The sequence below is a fragment of the Sinocyclocheilus anshuiensis genome, unplaced genomic scaffold (genome assembly GCF_001515605.1).
Source record: "Sinocyclocheilus anshuiensis isolate Anshui unplaced genomic scaffold, SAMN03320099.WGS_v1.1 scaffold1346, whole genome shotgun sequence".
NCBI classification, from domain to species: Eukaryota; Metazoa; Chordata; class Actinopteri; order Cypriniformes; family Cyprinidae; genus Sinocyclocheilus; species Sinocyclocheilus anshuiensis.
The window spans coordinates 726,696-732,876 of NW_015555726.1; positions in this window are offsets into that span (position 1 = coordinate 726,696).

Here is a 6,181-nt window from a genome sequence, read left to right on the forward strand (position 1 = left end):
TAGAGAGAGGGAGAGAGAGAGAGAGAGAGAGAGAGAGAGAGAGAGAGAGAGAGAGAGAGAGAGAGCATTAAGAGAAAGATGTGTGTTTTAGTACTGTCACTCAGCACTTGACCATACGTTACAACAATTATTTGCTATTTGGGAGAGAAAAACTCTCAAAACATGGCAAAGTTTAAAACGTCAGAGTGGTTTGACTGGTTATGCCAACTCATCCTGCATTGTTTGTGTTACAAACATGAATCAGTCCCCAAATCATGCATTTTGTTGAAAAGACGTGTTGTTATTTTTACTTTGATGGTAGCCATCGAGTTCCATTGTGTGGGAAAAAAAAAATAGAAAAGTAAATAAATAAATAAAATACTGTGGAAGTCAATGGGGACCAGAAACTGGGTGAACTCTCCCTTTAAGCCATTTCTTGTGTCAAGAATAGACTTGGGCTCTTTTGACTCTGATCAGTAAGCAACCACCTGGCAATGCCCAGGCAACCACACAGAACACCCTAGCAACCGCATAGCAACTGTTAGATGACCACCCAGAACAGCCGCTGCATAGCAACACTCTGACTACAATCATTCATATTTTTTTGCATAAAATGTAAAATGTTGCTTGAATTTAATGTTTATTAAATTAATCAAAGATTTTTCTATTTTGTTTGTTGAACTCTGTGACATCATTCATGAGTCTGTGCATGAATTCATATTCTGTGCATGAATTATTAAATAACAATATTTTAAATATTTGGGTGGTTATTAAGAAGAAGTTCATGAATAATTGATCATGTCTCCAATGTCAGCAACAGTGTTTGTTTTGATCTGTGACAGTTTGTGTGTCAGGACGATTATATTGAATTGACCCATAAAAATGTTGCTATACTGTATGTGTAATGTATGCATGCCGAAAAATAAACATCTTAAGGAAAAACTTAGTGGAGAGTTGTATTTTTTCCCTTAATGCATATTCTTCTAAATATTTCTAAAAACTTGATTATCAGAACAAAAGTTATTTGTGTGTGTGGGTAAAACCAGAAAAGACCTACATTGTGGGGACATTCCAATGACTAAATAAATATAAAATAATGCGTTAATAAAAATGCTAAATGGTTTAAATAATAATAATAATAATAATAATAATACAAAATAAAAAAAATTACAAATTTTTTTTTACTAAAAAATAAATTTTTAATGAATTAGATACTATATTTAATAAATGAATAAACTAATAAAAAGTAATACATAAATAAATTGTTATATAAAAATGTATAATAAAATGTAAAATAATGTAAAACTGTAAAATAAATGTAAAAATATTAAAACAAACAAACAAATAAATAAATAAATAATATTTCAAATAAATAAATGATTGCTTGCTTGCTTGATTGATTGATTGATTGATTTGTCCTAAGAGGTAGGGTTAGTCTGTATAATTCAAAACCAATGGACATCTATGGTTTGTGCTCATTTAGGTAAAAATGCATGGGTATTTCTGAGGGTGAGTGTGTGATCTCATTAACATCCTGCTGCCAGACTGAAATTTCATCCATTAGATCCTGTTACACATTACTTTGACACACTCACACACACACACACACACACACACACACACACACACACATAGAATTACACCCGAGATGCTCAGATAAATCTTTGAGCAGTTCCTCTACAGGCCATTGTTCCAGTGCACGTTAAACGCACATTAATTCTGACAAACCCCTCAGACGGCACACGTGAAGGAAATCTTTGGCCAAATATAGCATCACTTTCCCAGCACTCCTTCGCACGGCAGGACCGAACCAAAGACACCTGCAACACCCTGAAACACACACACACATGGCTGCAGTTCATTCCAAGTCATTTTCGTCTCGTCTTATCAGCCCGTCATCCTGACAGACCATCATTGATTAGCATGTCGGTCCTGTGTCTGGGCGAGACGGCCGCGGGTCATAGGGAGTGAGAACTGTCTCTAACCAGAGCCCACCAGGGACACCTTGAGCCCCCCTGATGTCTGAGACTGACAGGTAAGACTGGAGCCCCGGTGAGCTGGATTTGCCCTCGTGTTCTCGCAACGCCGGCCCAACGCTCGGTCAACCTGATCAAGCTGTCAGGGTGAGGGCAGGAAATGAAGGTGAATGAGAGGCCAGATTGACACAAACAACATCATCAGTGGACTGTCTGACATGCGCTACACTCAGTGTCCGATAGACTCCAGAAATTATTCATTAAATCTGAAGTGTGTAAATTCTTAATCACTAGCGACAATAAATGGAATTGCAAAAAAAGTGCCTGTTTTCAAACAAGTTTCCAGAACAGTCCCCTCATCTGCCATTGGCCAAGCAACCACATAGCCCCACCCCTAACTCACACTATTGGTTTAGACAATGTTACACTGTAAAAAAATATTTTCTGATGTTGTAAATAAAACTTACTGGAGTATATTTGACAAGTAAATATTATTATTATCGCTCAACTTAAGATTGAATTCAATGTTACTTGCCGCTTCTTTGTGAAATTTACCACCAATTTCGGAGTAAAAACCGTATCAAAGTAAATTGTACACCCTGCACTTACAGTAGAAGCCCAAAGTCCAAAGTATACTAAGGTTTTATGCGTACGGTAGGTTATCATCATAAGCATAGTACGCATGTACTGTACATGCACAGTCAGACTGTTTTTTAGCCGCTCATACTCTGTACGCTCAGCTCGCACATGTGCCTTGAATTGTATTTCACAGCAATTAGTTTGTCCACAAAGTGGCAACACTGGCCCAAACGGTTGTTTCACAGCCAAAATAGAAAAAGATGAGACCAAGTGTGCCGCACACCTCCTGAAAAGTGAAGGCAAAACATTTTGATCACTATCTAGTGGCTGGCTGCAGTATAGGTCATAAACCCCACCCTCTCCTTGTAAATGAATGGGATGTAAGCCAAACCAAATAATCAAATTACACTTCAAATACATTTTCCAGATGTTTCTGTCATTTTAGGTAGTATCACGCTGCTGTATGTTCAAGCATTTTTTTTTCTAATAAGTTTGCTTTTACTTAGTTATTTGATGCTATAAAAAATGGGGTGTGGCATCATGATTGTGTGTTTGTGATTGGGTCTGCGAGAGTTTGGGTGGGACTTTGATACCGCGGCTCCACCTCAGGATCACTATTGTGCAGACTCGGCCTCCAAATGATGTCATTGGCGCAAGATGGCAGTGGCCATACTGGGATGTTTTGGCTTCACTTTTCTGGTGGAAGGAAGTGGAGATGATTTGTCCATCTTTTTTTTTTTTTTACAGTCTATGGATGAGACGGAGCAACAACAACAAACTACTGGAAATGGCAACAACAACAGATGCCTGCGCTAACAAGCACTTGTGTGAATAGGTTAACAGATGCATGCAACTCTATGACTGGTGGTGGTTGAGGAGAGACACCCCCACATGATTGTAAAGCGCTTTGGGTGTACAACAGTACACAGTAAAGCGCTATATAAATGCATCATTCATTCATTCATTCAACTCTGGATAAAGGATGAAACTTTCTAGTGTGCATGTGTCTAGTGGCCCTCCAGGACCGAGTTTGGACACCCCTTCTTAATAAAGTTCACTCTAATAAAGTAATTCATGACTGTTAAAAAAGTATGTTCTATATAGTATGAATGTGTGTAGTATACATATAATACAGACAAAATTGTCATTGTCATTGTCATGTGACCTGCCATTCACAAATCCTCTCACATTCTATTTTTTGCCAACTATCTAGTAGGGAAGTATGCATCCTATGTGTTTGGCTGTACAGATACACTTAGCATTCGCATCAAAACAGAAGTATGCTTTGGGCTTAAGAGCAAGTGTACTAGAGAGTTTAAAAAGTGGAAAAGCGGAATTGTAAAGTTAAAATTTTTGTATATTGAAGTTAAAAATGGTCTTTTAGAGGTGGGACTGCTTTTCTAGGTAGATGAACTTCTGGTTACGCATACTGATGTAGATTTAATTCAAGCATAACAATTCATTTCTGACTATACTGACACCTAGTGGTGTGGATGAAGCATCACACACAATTAAATGTTATTATTTAGCAATGATTAAAGCCATAAGTCGTCAAGTCTGCTTTATTGTCAATTCTTCCACATGTACAGCACATGCATACAGAGAAATGATGCAGCTCGTCAAAATGCTCTCGATGGCGCCTCTGTAGAAGGTGCACATGATGGGGGCCGGGGCCCTGGCTCTTCTCAGATTGATTCTTCATAATCAATAATGATTATGATTAAGACATGAAGTTTGTATTAACAGGCTGTCATTAACATAAATCAAGTATTCGGCTGATCACAGTTTTTATTAGGCTACTACAATGACTGGAGTCATTTCTAACACTTTTTTTTTTTTAATGGGGGAAAAGTATTGAGTGCACTTTATTACATAACAGGGACAATTCATGCAAAAATAAGAATTTTGACACCATTTACTCATGTTGTTCCAAACCTCTATGATTTTCTTCTAGAGAAAAATTTTGAGAGACGTCTTCTTTTATGAGTTAACAAAATTGAAATTTTAGGGTGAACAATACTTTTAACCTGGGAATATTTTGTTTAATACTTTGGGTTCACAAAAGTGTTTTTGAGCACCACTGTGTGCTGTTTGAAGACTCATTGACTTCAGCCTCACTATATTCTCTCTCTCTCTGGTGTCTGTCCATTATCCATTGCTCAAACAGGGGAAACCTCTATTCATGTATGTCTTGATTGCCCTGATTGACTGCGGTGCTCTATTGTCTGTCTAAATTTACACAGCTCCCCCATATTACTGCCCGACACCCCCATCCACACACCTCCTCTAGGGGACAAAATCCACACCGCCTCATGTCAAAACCGGTCCCATCCACCATTGTCCAATTTTAACCCACTTATTGACCATTAAATGACTATACAGAGAGCAAGGGAGAGAGAGAGAGAGACATACAGAGACAGAGAGGTGAAGAATGCCACTGAATTATTTAGAGTGAAAACACAGAGAGGAAATCAATGGGAGAAAAATCTGATATTAACTGCAAATTAAACAAAGACAGAATAAAAGGGTCCCTGTGATGATTGCAGGGATGGATCTAGGTGTCTGTGTGTGAAAAACCTCACCATCAGATCAACTGCATGTAAACATTCAAATATTGCTCAATGAGAAACATGCTATATATAGTAGCAGACTCTAAATTCTGAGTAACAAAATGCTGATACATGGACATTTTTTAAAACAATTTATAACTGCACAACGTTTTTCATTGATAATAATAAGAAATGTTTATTGAGCTGCAAATCAGCATATTACAATGATTTATGAAGGATCATGTGACACTGAAGACTGGAGTAATGATGCTGAAAAATCAGCGTTGATCACGGGAATAAATTACACTTTAAAATATATTCACATAGAATTTTAAATTGTAATAGTAATTCATAATATTACTGTTTTTACTGAATTTTTGATCATATAAAAGCAGCCTTGGCAAACATAAACAAATCAAACTTTTAAATAGTGTACTTGGCACATTTGTGGTGAAATTTTGTATTCTGAATATTATTATTAAGTGAATGTTGGGTTCTAGTATCATGTTCCCACTGCTCTCTAAAAGCAATAGACAGCATGTTACAGTAATTTTACCATGATTAAGAAGGTTTTAGTACAGTAATATCACTCTTTTCCCATGGTGAAATCACTGTAATGAACATAATCAGCATCCAGGGCCAAAAACATCCAGAAGTAATAAATAATTGAGCATGGTACAGTTTGAGTCATCAGATGCTGGGATGTAATTGACCAATAAAATATGTGCAGTGATGGTCAATTAACCAGTCAAACAGAATGACTCAGCATAAAACGGAAACTTTATTACCTCTCGATTACTATAAATGCGCTCTCTCTCTACCCCTCTCTGTACTCTCAGTTTATCATCAGGTAATTAGTATTTTCATTAACTCCGCCCAGAGATGAGTCTTGATCATTTCATTTTCCCTCCATGAGTTCTTACTATGGCGTTGCCTTTATAATGAATATGATTTATGCTCGGCCAGTGTAACTTCCTTTCAGTGTCTATCTTTCTCTTTTTGTCCTTATACATGTTTTTAATTTCTACGCCATGTACACAATAGGTGTTATGCCAACTGGTTGATTAGTTCTACCTAATATGCTGATTTGCTGCTCAA